This window comes from Gossypium hirsutum, chromosome A07, assembly GCF_007990345.1.
Source record: "Gossypium hirsutum isolate 1008001.06 chromosome A07, Gossypium_hirsutum_v2.1, whole genome shotgun sequence".
Taxonomy (NCBI): Eukaryota; Viridiplantae; Streptophyta; class Magnoliopsida; order Malvales; family Malvaceae; genus Gossypium; species Gossypium hirsutum.
The window spans coordinates 73,880,172-73,893,908 of NC_053430.1; positions in this window are offsets into that span (position 1 = coordinate 73,880,172).

The following is a 13,737-nucleotide window of genomic DNA, read 5'->3' on the forward strand; positions in this document are numbered from 1 at the left end:
TCCCACACCATATCGATCCATCAGATTATTCATACCAATTGTCCATCACCATCGCACTACTCCATCCCATAGGATATTGAGGCATTTTCATAAATCATTTTTTTTCGTTACAAACATACAACTAACGCCTTTCATCATTCTACGATAATTTTATTACGTGACTTCAAGTATATTTGTCACATAGGTTCAACTTACCGAGCTCAACACCAAGTTAAGCATAGACCTATTAGCCATTACTCAAGACACTTACCCGATCCGCTGTCCGCGATGACTCAATAGTGTCGCACACATAGTGTCCATAATGATTCACGAATGTATATTGAGCCCGCACACTAGTGCTGTATAATCATCTCGCACACTTAGTGCTACGTAATCAAATCGCACACTTAGTGCTACATAGTCAAACTCGCACACTTAGTGCCGCATGTCAATTCGCACACTTAGTGCATCATATTCATTTCGCACACTAGTGCAACATAGTCATATCGCACACTTAGTGCTATACAATTTAATCCCGCGCACTTACGCCAATCTCATGGTCATAAATGGTTATCCCGCACGTTAGTGCCGAGATCAACAACTCAGTACATCTTACCTCTTTTCTTCATTCAACAATTTCATCATCATATACGTACATGCATATATATATATAGTATATTTATTCATTCATTCAGCATCAATACATAAACATTATGACCATTTGAAATAACACCAACTACATGCTTAATGACTTACCTCGTGTTGGGTAGACGGTTCCAACTCGGCTACTCGATAACCTTTTCTTTGCCCTTGCTCGATTCACCTCATTAACTCCTTGAGCTAAATCAATAATTTAACTAGTTTAACCACCTTGCTAATATTTACAATCCGATTTCAATATATGTATTTAGATATCTTAATATCAACTACAAAGCCGAACACTAAATCATGAATATCATCTGACTCTAGACTCAATACCAAGCAATTGAATCACACAAATTATAAACATATTCAAAATACCATGGAAAAAAAAAAATAAAAAAAAAATACAACAAAAAATTAAACAAAAATAAATAATATAAAATAAAAAATATAACTTTGTTCCTAATACTAAACATCAATTAAATCAAGAAACTCACCTTTATAACAACCTAAAATAAAAACACATAAAGAAATACAACATCATGGCCGAATGTCATCTCTAACTTTACAAAAAGGACATTTTCCATGAGCTAGCTTCTATACTTGATGGCACTCCAATATACAAAGATTTTCAATGATAGAGCATTAACATACCTTAATCCACTTAAAGGACCACCTTGCCGAATCTTGCTTCTCTTCTCCTCTAGTTAGAACAATTGCAAAGAAAGAAAACATGAACACTCTTCTTCCCTCCTTATTAAGCATCAAACTCCCTCATTTCATGCCACAACATCAACACTCCTCATAGGCACAAGCAATGCCGAATTCTTTCAAGTTTTTTTCCCTTCTTTTCTTGTTTTTCGGCTAGGAGATGGCAATAGACACCCATTTTTTTTGTTCCCTTTCCTATTATTATCCCATCATTTGTTCACCAAAAGAAAACATATTAAATTAGAATGAGTGGAGCATCATCACTCCTTGGCCGGCCACCATGAATTTTATGGGCAATTTGACATGCAAAGCCATGCTTCCTCACCCTATTATTAATTAATCCTTATAATTCATCTATCATCTTTTCTAACTTCGTCAACTAGGTCCTTTTTGAATTAATTCACAATCCTAATGCTAATATTAAGCATTTAATTTCTCATATATTCACTGTCACACAACAATTTATGCAATTAAAACACAAAAATAAATTTTTGGCTCGGTAATGTGGTCTCGAAACCACATTCCGACCAGGGTCTAATTTGGGTTGTCACAACTCTCCCCACATAAGAAATTTTCGTCCCCGAAAATCTTACCGGTAAATAAATTTGGATATCGATCCTTCATAGAGTCCTCAAGTTCCCAAGTGGCTTCTTCAATTCCGTGTCTATGCCACAGTACTTTCACTAATGAGATTTTCCTGTTTCGTAGTTCTTTTACTTCATGTGCTAAAATACGAACTGGTTCTTCTTCGTAACTTAAATTAGATTGAATCTTGATCTCCGATGGAGGAATTACGTGCGATGAATCGGACCTATATCGTCGAAGCATCGAGACATGAAAAACGTTGTGAATCTTTTCGAGTTCAGGGGGCAAAATTAATCGGTATGCAACGGGTCCAACTCGTTCGGATACTTCGTACGGACCGATGAACCTCGGACTCAATTTGCCCTTACGACCAAATCTAAGCACCTTTTTCCAGGGTGAAACTTTGAGAATACTTTGTCTCCAACCTGATATTCAATGTCTTTTCTTTTCAAATCCGCATACGATTTCTGACGATCTGTGGCTACCTTCAGACTTTCACGGATTACCTTTACTTTCTGTTCGGCATCTTTAATCAAATCAACTCTGAAAATTTACTTTCACCGAGCTCAGTCCAAAACAATGGTGTACGGCATTTACGACCGTACAAAGCCTCGTAAGGTGCCATCTTAATACTTGATTGGAAACTATTGTTGTTAACGAATTCGATCAAAGGTACATACCGTTCCCATGAACCACTAAACTCAAGGATGCAGCATCTCAACATATCCTCGAGTATCTGAATTATCCGCTCGGATTGACCATCGGTTTGGGGATGAAAAGCGGTGCTAAAATGCAGCTTGGTACCCAAAGCTTCTTGCAATTTCTTCCAAAATCGCGAGGTGAATCTCGGATCTCTATCCGACACGATAGAAATAGGTACTCCATGTAATCTCACAATCTGAGAAACATACAATTCGACTAGTTATCCAATGAAAAATCCGTACGCACGGGGATAAAGTGAGCCGACTTAGTCAGCCTATCAACAACAACCCAAATCGCATCCTTCTTACTTGCGGACAATGGCAGTCCGGACACAAAGTCCATTGTGACTCGGTCCCATTTACACTCGGGTATCATGATCGGCTGAAGTAACCCTGAAGGCACTTGATGTTCCACTTTCACTTGTTGACATATTAAACATCTCGAAACAAAGTCGGAGATGTCTCGCTTCATACCATGCCACCAAAACCGACGTTTCAAGTCGTTGTACATTTTCGTGCTCCCCGGGTGAATTGACATTCGGCTACAATGGGCTTCGTTCAGGATCATCGGAATGAGTTCCGAATTCCTTGGAACGCACAAACGACTTCTAAACCTCAAACAACCATCATCATCAATCTGAAACTCCGATTCCTTGTTCGGAACACACTCAGCTCGTTTTGCAACCAATTCATCATCGACTTTCTGAGCTTCACGAATTTGATGAGTCAATAATGGTTTGGCTTTTAATTCAGCTACTAACACATTGTCAGGTAGAACAGACAAGTGTACATTCATCGCTCGCAAAGCAAACAGTGATTTCCGGCTTAAGGCGTCCGCAACCACATTAGCCTTTCCCGGGTGGTAATCAATGACAAGCTCGTAATCTTTCAACAACTCAAGCCAACGTCTTTGTCGCAGATTCAAGTCTCGTTGAGTCATCAAATATTTGAGACTTTTGTGATCCGAAAACACATGGCACTTCTCACCAAACAATAATGTCGCCATATTTTCAATGCAAACACAATGGCGGCTAGTTCGAGATCATGGGTCGGATAATTTCTCTCGTGTGGCTTCAATTGTCTCGACGCATAGGCCACAACTCGACCTTCTTGCATCAATACGCAACCCAATCCAAGTAGGGATGCGTCACTATAAACGACAAACTCTTTACCCGATTCGGGTTGCACCAAAATTGGAGCTTCAGTCAAATGAGTTTTCAGTTGATCGAAGCTTTTTGACATTTCTCCGTCCATTCGAACTTAACATCCTTTTGAAGCAACTTCGTCATTGGTGTGGCTATCATCGAGAAACTTTGACAAATCGTCGGTAATAACCGGCGAGCCCTAGAAAGCTCCGGACTTCGGTAACATTTCTCGGAGGCTTCCAGTTAAGTATGGCTGAAATTTTGCTCGGGTCAACCCGAATACCCGATGCGGATACCACATGACCCAAGAAGCTAACCTCTCTTAACCAGAACTCACACTTACTGAACTTAGCATATAACTGCTTATCCCGCAAAATTTGCAACACTAGCCTCAGATGCTCAGCATGTTCGGTCTCATCTCTTGAATAGACCAAGATGTCATCAATAAACACAACTACGAACCGATCCAAATACGGCCTGAAGATCCGATTCATCAAATCCATAAACACCGCAGGGGCATTAGTGAGCCCAAACGGCATCACTAAGAACTCGTAGTGACCGTACCTCGTTCTGAAAGCAGTTTTGGGTACGTCCGAATCTCGAATCCGCAACTGATAATAACCCGATCTCAAATCTATCTTTGAAAACACCGATGCTCCCTTTAATTGATCGAACAGATCATCAATACGCGGTAACGGATACTTATTCTTTATCGTCACTTTATTCAGTTGACGATAGTCAATGCACAACCTCATGGTTCCGTCCTTCTTTTCACGAACAATACTGGTGCACCCCAAGGTGAGAAACTCGGTCGAGCGAAACCTCTATCCGTCAATTCTTGCAACTGAGCTTTCAACTCTTTTAACTCGGTTAGTGCCATACGATACGGAGCGATCGAAATTGGCGTAGTTCCAGGTACAAGCTCAATACCAAACTCTACCTCCCGAATAGGTGGCAAACCCGGTAACTCTTCAGGAAAACATCCGGGTATTCACAAACCACCGCACCGATTCGGGTTTCTTTTCTAACTCCTTGTCATCAAGTACATACGCGAGGTATGCTTCGCACCCTTTCCTTACATATTTCTGGGCCAACATTGCTGATATTACAGCTGGCAACCCCCTTAAGTCCGCAGACTCAACTCGGATTATTTCGTTATTTGCGCACCTCAAATCGATAGTCTTGCTTTTGCAATTCACAACCGCATCATGCGCGGTTAACCAATCCAAACCAAGAATAACATCAAACTCGTCGAACGGCAAAAGCATCAAATCGGCCGGAAAACAGGATTCTCGGATTATTAGAGGGCATCTCTTACACACTTTATCAACAAGTACACATTGACCCAAAGGGTTTGATACTCGAATTACGAGCTCAGTAGACTCAACAGGTAGAGTCTTACTGGTTGCTAAGGTTTCGCATACATATGAATGAGTAGAACCAGGGTCAATTAATGCAATCACATTAGTATCAAAGAGAGTGAAGGTACCAGTGATGACGTCGGGGGAGGATGCCTCCTCTCGTGCGCGAATGGCATAAGCTCTAGCAGGAGTACGGTTCTCGGCTCGATCGGCCGTATCAGAGGCCCCCCTCTGACTACCACCCCTGCCTCCTAAAATTCTCGGTGGTCTACCTCTAGATGTCACTCCACTAGGTCTTGCACCTTGAATCTTATTCTTCTCATCCAGCTCCGTGCAATCTCTAATGAAGTGGTCCTTCGAACCGCATCCGTAACAGGCCCTGCTAGTAGACTTGCCCCAACATTCACCTAGGTGTCGTCTTCCACATTGGGGACATTCAGGTTTCTCGTGACGATTATTGCCCACACTAGCTACCGAAGTAGCTCGGGAGCCCATCGATGGTCTTGCCCTGATGGAAATTCCCGCAGTCGCCCTCGACTTATTAATGTCCTCCCTGAACTTCTTTACAGCTGAGAACGGAGCTTTACCCGTCGATCTTTTACGATAATCTCTAGCTTCAAATTCAGCCTTCCTCTTCTCCTTTCCAAGTTCTTCCGCCTTGCAGGCTCGTTCGACTAGTGTTACGAATTCCTTTATTTCCAAAATACCCATTAGTAGCTTTAAATCTTCATTCAATCCTTCCTCGAATCTTTTGCACATAGCAACCTCATCAGCTACACACTCCCGGGCATACCTACTGAGTCTTACGAATTCATGTTCGTATTCAGATACAGTCATACGGCCTTGCTTGAGTTCCAAGAACTCCTTACGCTTCTGATCAATGAACCGTTGGCTAATAAATTTCTTCCGGAATTCCGTTTGAAAGAAGTCCCAAGTTACTCGCTCGTTCGGGACTATGGAAATCAAGGTCCTCCACCAATAGTAGGCTGAGTCTCGCAACAAAGATACAGCACATTTTAGACATTCATCGGGTGTGCATGACAATTCATCGAACACCCGAATGGTGTTATCAAGCCAGAACTCGGCCCTTTCGGCATCATCAGTTACTATGGCCTTGAACTCCTCGGCCCCACGCTTCCTAATCAAGTCTACAGGTGGCTTACTCAGCCTCACAGGATCAGCGACTGATGGCATTACAGGCACTTGGGGTGGATTATTCAAATTTGGGAATTGTTGGACAGCCGGGTTGGTTCGGGCATATTGCGCGACCCACTCATTCATCATGGTAAAGAAGGCTTGTTTAGCCCCCTCACCTTGATTATTCGCAGATGACTGAGGTTCAACAGGCGGCGTCCCTTGTGCAGGAGCAGCCGCTACGCTCTCAACGTCATTCGCTAGGGTTCTTTCTTCACCGGGATCCATTTACTAATCAAAACAAAAACATTTCAACCGTCAGAAGTCATCACCCTTTTAAACATTAACATTAAGGCATGTATAGCTAGACTCATACGTGCTATGGTAGTCCTAGAACCGACTAAACCATAGCTCTGATACCAATTAAATGTAACACCCCGAACCCGAAACCGACACCGGAGTCGAACACGAGGTGTTAACTGACTTTAACCCCTTACAAAATTTATTTTCCAGACACTGCCCAATCTGTGTACTAGTCGTTTTAAAATCATATCTTGAGTTTCGTAACTCAAAAATCAGTTTCGTAATTTTTCCCAGAAACTAGACTCATGTGCCCATCTATGTATTTTTTTCTAGAATTTTTGGTTGGGCCAATTAGTACAGTTTATTAGTCAAAATCTCCCATGTTGCAGGGATCGACTACACTGACCTTTGCCCATTACGACTTGGATATCTCCCTACACGGGGCTTCAATACTGATACCGTTTGTTTCTTTGAAAACTAGACTCAGAGAGGAATCTGTACATATATGGTACGACCCCTAATTATCTCTGGTTAATTTGTAATGAATTTCCAAAGTCGGAGCAGGGAATCCAGAAACCGTTCTGGCCCTGTCCCACTATAATCTGATTATCTCTTAATATACTGCTCATATGATCTTTTCGTTACTTCCTCATGAAAGCAGACTCATCGAGCTTCGATTACATAATTTATTCATCAATTAATTCCACTCCTACTATTTTTAGTGATTTTTCAATCTCATGACACTGCTGCTGCCAGCATCTGTTACGAAAGAAACTAGGTCCATCTCATGCCTACCCTTGATCCAACTCAATCGAACATTCGTGCCATTTTCGCATGGCTTAAAGTTTACATGCCAAAATTCAAACACAACGTAATAGCTTATACATGCCAAAATGTTCTTCTAAGCCAACTAAGAAGAAAATACCAAAACTTGCTATCCGGTGTGATGACTTCGATGACGGCCTGACCCCGCAAAAATAGATGAGTCCAAGCAACCTATAATGGGTGACAAGGAAACACCGAGTGAGTTTATAACTCAGTAAGTCAAAAGCAATGCACTACCATCCATCAATAACATTATCACAAGAGGAAACAAAATGGAACGAGACAATTTACTCCATCCATACCGAACCATACCATAGTTCCTCCAACCTATCGGTTCAATTTCATACCAATTTATGCATTCACAATCCACATACTCATCAATAGGATATTCGAGGCATTTTCATAAATCATTTTATTTTCGTTACAAACATACAACTAAACGGCCTTTCACCCATTCTACGATAAATTTTATGTACGTGACTTCAAGTATATTTGTCACATAGGTTCAACTTACCGAGCTCAACACCAAGTATAAGCATAGCACCTATTAGCCATGTACTCAAGACACTTACCCGATCCGCTGTCCGCGATCGACTCAATAGTGTCGCACACATAGTGTCCATAATGATTCACGAATGTATATTGAGCCCGCACACTCAGTGCTATATAATCATCTCGCACACTTAGTGCTACGTAATCAAATCGCACACTTAGTGCTACATAGTCAAACTCGCACACTTAGTGCCGCATGGTCAATTCGCACACTTAGTGCATCATATTCATTTCGCACACTTAGTGCAACATAGTCATATCGCACACTTAGTGCTATACAATTTAATCCCGCGCACTTAGTGCCAATCTCATGGTCATAAATGGTTATCCCGCACGTTTAGTGCCGAGATCAACAACTCAGTACATCTTACCTCTTTTCTTTTCATTCAACAATTTCATCATCATATACGTACATGCATATATATATATATGTATATTTATTCATTCCATTCAGCATCAATACATAAACATTATGACCATTTGAAATAACACCAACTACATGCTTAATGACTTACCTCGTGTTGGGTAAGACGGTTCCAACTCGGCTACTCGATAACCTTTTCTTTGCCCTTGCTCGATTCACCTCATTTAACTCCTTGAGCTAAATCAATAATTTAACTAGTTTAACCACCTTGCTAAATATTTACAATCCGATTTCACATGTATATGTATGTTAGTATATTCGGCTAATAACCTCATGCAACTACCAAAGCCGAATCAACTAAATATACTTATGAATATATATATATCATCATCGAAATCACCTAAGCTTAGACATCAATTTTTAATTCCAAGCAAGTTGCCGAATGCAACCTTACTAAATTTTCATGGATTCAAGTCATGGATTCAATATACCATTACCATGGAATCAACAACCAAAAATTCATAGACAATTTAGGAAAATCACATTACAAATCTCAAATTCAAACAAAGACCATGGCCGAAATGCACATATAACCACATAACAAAAATATTGAACCTTTGGTTGCCTAACTAGCTTAACATCCATCAAATTTTAAATCAAGAAACTCACCTCATCTATAATCAACCCTCAATACCCTAAAGCATCAAAAACGACATCAAAGAAATACAACCATCCATGGCCGAATGTCATCTTCTTAACTTTACAAAAAGAGAACATTTGCCATGAGCTAGCTTCTATACTTGATGGCCACTCCAAATATACAAAGATTTTCAATGATAGAGCATTAACATACCTTAATCCACTTAAAGGACCACCTTGGCCGAATCTTGTTTCCTCTTCTTCCTCTAGTTAGAACAATTGCAAAAGAAAGAAAACATGAACACTCCTTCTTCCCTCCTTATTAAGCATTCAAACTCCCTCATTTTCATGCCACAACATCAAACACTCCTCCTAGGCACAAGCAATGGCCGAATTCTTTCCAAGTTTTTTTTCCCTTCTTTTTCTTGGTTTTTCGGCTAGGAGATGGCAAGTATGACACCCATTTTTTTTTTGTTCCCTTTCCTATTATTATCCCCATCATTTGTTCACCAAAGAAAACATATTAAATTAGAATGAGTGGAGCATCATCACTCCTTGGCCGGCCACCATGAATTTTATGGGCAATTTGACATGCAAAGCCATGCTTCCTCACCCTATTATTAATTAATCCTTATAATTCATCTATCATCTTTCCTAACTTCGTCAACTAGGTCCTTTTTGAATTAATTCACAATCCTAATGCTAATATTAAGCATTTAATTTCTCATATATTCACTGTCACACAACAATTTATGCAATTAAAACACAAAAATAAATTTTTGGCTCGGTAATGTGGTCTCGAAACCACATTCCGACCAGGGTCTAATTTGGGTTGTCACAATACGGGCTATAAAATTTCATTTTTATTTCGAAACATTCATTCACATGCACATGGTCCTTTATTTGGGTCTACGAAACCCAAAACATACTTTAGAAAGGTTTTAGGACTAAATCGAAAACTTTGGAAAGTTCTGGGAAAACATAGAAAATTTTACCATAAAACTGAGTCAAACACCCGTGTCCTCAGGCCGTGTAACTCTCTGTTTATGACTTTAGCACACAAATTGAACCATACAGCTAGGCTACACGCCCGTGTCTCTAGGCCGTGTCCCTCACACAGTTGAGACACATGGCCATGTTTCAACCCGTGTAATTAACTCTTAGGCTATTTTCCAAGCCTTTTTGTCAGCCTACATGCACCCACATGGATTCAATAACATTCAACATCCTCTATTTTGATACAAATATATCATTTGCCTACCACAATGCATGTAATACACATTCTTACATTAACTAGAACTAGATATACTAGATCTTGTTCTCATTTTATACCAAGCCTAGACATACCATCAATTCACATACATAGAACAACGTGCTTGACTAAGACATTCCACACCAATTTCATGTTTAACAATAGTATTACTTATTCTTACCTTACACCTTTACATTAAGAATATGGTCACATCTATTGATCATAATCTATCCACCACATAAGCATGACATATCATACATTCGACCGTATCAAGACATCACCACGCACATATCATATAGCAAAGGATCAAGCATTCATAATCAACTAGACTTACAACCCAATAATCGAATATAAACCATATCACATGGCTATACACGATTTAACCATAATAAGCCAACACATTTGGCCAAATCGTAGTAACAACTATCATACAGACTAAATCTCTATACATGCCACTCACTCAAAAACACTTGAAGTTTATCGACGCTTCACATCAAGGTTCTAATAGTGTGATGCTGCCTTTGATGATCTCCAACCCTGAGCCGACCTGCCAATACTAAAAGAAATGGAGAGGGGGGGTAAGCTTTACACTTAGTAAGTCCATATGAAATTAATAAGCAATTTACCAATATGTTTCCTTAGGTAAAACAACTATAATTACACTTTTATTCATATTTTGGTCAAGCTGTCTACTCGAGTCATAGTCGGTAATTTATTTATAACTCGAGATACAGGATTTCAAATTAAGATCTGTTAATTTTCCCAGAAACTATACTCATAAAATTTTTAGAATTTTTGGTTTAGCCAATTAGTATATTTTATTCATTAAAGTTTCCCCTGTTTCGTTGTCCAAGAAATCTTACCTCTCTTCCTAAAAATTATTTTTCTCATAATACGAAACTCAAATAATACTCTCGTCTATCTTTCTAGAAAGTAGACTCAGTAAGGATTTTAATAATATAAATTATAACTCACAATTATTTTTGTACAATTTTTAGTGATTTTCTAAAGATAAGACAGGGGAGTCTAGAATCACTCCGACTCTATTTCACAAGAACTCAAATATCTCATAATAAAAATTTGCTTACACCGTTTCATTTATGTGAAACTAGACTCATTAAGCTTTAATTTCATATATTATTTAGCCTCTAATTCGACTTCCACTATTTATGGTGATTTTCCAAAGTCGAGCTACTGTTGTTGTTCAACACTGTTTCGGTGCAAAATCATAATAGCTATCATAAAATTCATTGTTACTTTATATTCATAGGCATGATTTAATATCATACATGTATATTTCCACAAACCCTTATACTTTCATCAAATCATAAAACATTATCGTTCATACATAATACACAAGGATATATATATCGCCATGAATCATCGTAGTCATACGAGCACATAATGGCGAATACATACCTCTGCTTTCTTGCACATATACATTCAAATGTACCTAAATCGAATCCAATTTCACAAAATCATTTACTTTCTCAAAATTCCCGTTTGAACTGTTGGAAACATAAGGATACGCGAATAGCTCAAAAAGCATATACAATGCCAATGTCCCAGACGTGGTCTTACATGTAATCAAACATCGATGCCACTATCCCAGATAGGATTTTACACAAAATCAGATATGATGTCAATGTCCCAAATATGGTCTTCACATAAAACAAAAGTCGATGCCAACGTCCCAAACATGGTCTTACATGATATCACATATCAAAAATCCTATGTCATGACATATGTATCCTAAGTATTCCTAAGGTTCATACGGGGCTTTTCAGACGTCGGAACTTTGTCGATACTTTCTCGGATGTCTCATTTTATTCAACTCCTATATTCATTCATCATAGTTCAGTGGGAAATAAGCATAAATAAACCATTTCAAATACATTTATTTGTATATAGACTTACATCTCATATACTATCAAAGCAATAACATTAAAAATACACATTGCATTATTAAAAATCATATAAACTTACCTCGTATACGAAAATGGCCATTTTTACCATTTAAGTCCACCACTTGGTATTTTCTCGATTTTAGCCTGAATCTCAATTTCCTTGATAATCAAGCTTGGAAGTTTTACAAACCCTAGCCATGTCTTCCATCTCCATATACGGTTATGGCTTGAGAAAAATGAAGAAGATGACATCTTTTTCTTAGTTATTTTGGCTTTATTTTCCAAATTACTAAAATACCCTTAATGAAAAATAAATAAAAACATACCATGCTATGTCCATTTTTGTCTACTAACAACAAAATGGGCTATTTACCATTTAAGGATCTCCAATTTAAAAACCCATTACTGACAAGTACTTAGTACCTTTGTGAACTAAAACACACATTTTGCAACCTTTTACAATTTAGTTCTTTTGACTAAATTGAGTGCCCAAACGTCAAAATTTTCAAACAAAATTTTCATGATATTCTGTGAAATCGTAGACCATAAAAATATAATAAAAATAAAATTTTCTTCATCAAATTTGTTGTCCCAAAACCACTGTTCTGACTAGGCCTAATGTAACACCCCAAACCCAGCCCAGACGTTACGATCGAATCCAGCGTGTCACATTGAAGCGTTACTAGAAAAGTCATGTTTTATCTAAAATCTTTCTTAGTGTTTAAAGAATATCTTCGTTAAAGATTAAAGTGAATGGAAGCTGTGCACCAGGTAGGATGCCCAAAAAGAGGAGGTGAGTCAATTAGACAGCTTAAGTACCTAGCTCTTCACGGATCCAATCCTAGACATGCAAACAACCATTGCCACACTTTAACTGAGTGAATGTTCAGGGAAAAACAATTTGTTTAAAACCATTTGAAAAGGTTATTAATTTTGAAAACGTTTTTGTTGCGGAAGCCTTGCTTTGTTATCGCGATATTTTGAAATCAAGTAACCTTTTTAAAACGTGCCTTAGAGCTATTCAGTTTCAAACAATTAAAACAATATCATATCTAAGCTATCAAAACATACTAAAAACAATTAAAAATAATTTAAGCGGCCTTATTACAAATTAAAACCTGAAAACATAAAGGAAATAATCTAGAATAAAAGTGAAGGCATAAACACTTATTTTAAACAGTCTGCATGGCCACTCTGAATCCCTGTAGCTCCAAGTCCACCGATCTAAGGCTCACCTGCAAAGATGGGAAAAAGGGGGTGAGTTTGGAAAACTCAGTGTGTAAAGTATCCTAACCAGAGCCCAAATCAGTTCAAGCTTTACTAGGCCTAACCCTATTCAGAAATCAAAGTTAACTAGGCCTTAGCCCATATCAATATTAATCTGGGCCATAACCCCTTACAGTATCAAAGTATACTGGGCCAAGCCCATGTCAGTATCAATCTGGGCCGTAGCCCTATTACAAGTCGAGATATATTGGGCAATGCCCATATTAACACAGTTGGGCCCATTTCAATACAGTTGGCCCATAACAAAATAGCCTCATATGATTAATGCATGATAACCCCATCCAACCCTGCACTTGCCTCCGTCCATCCCTACACTTCCTGTGGGGAATAAATCACCCACGCCATCCCTA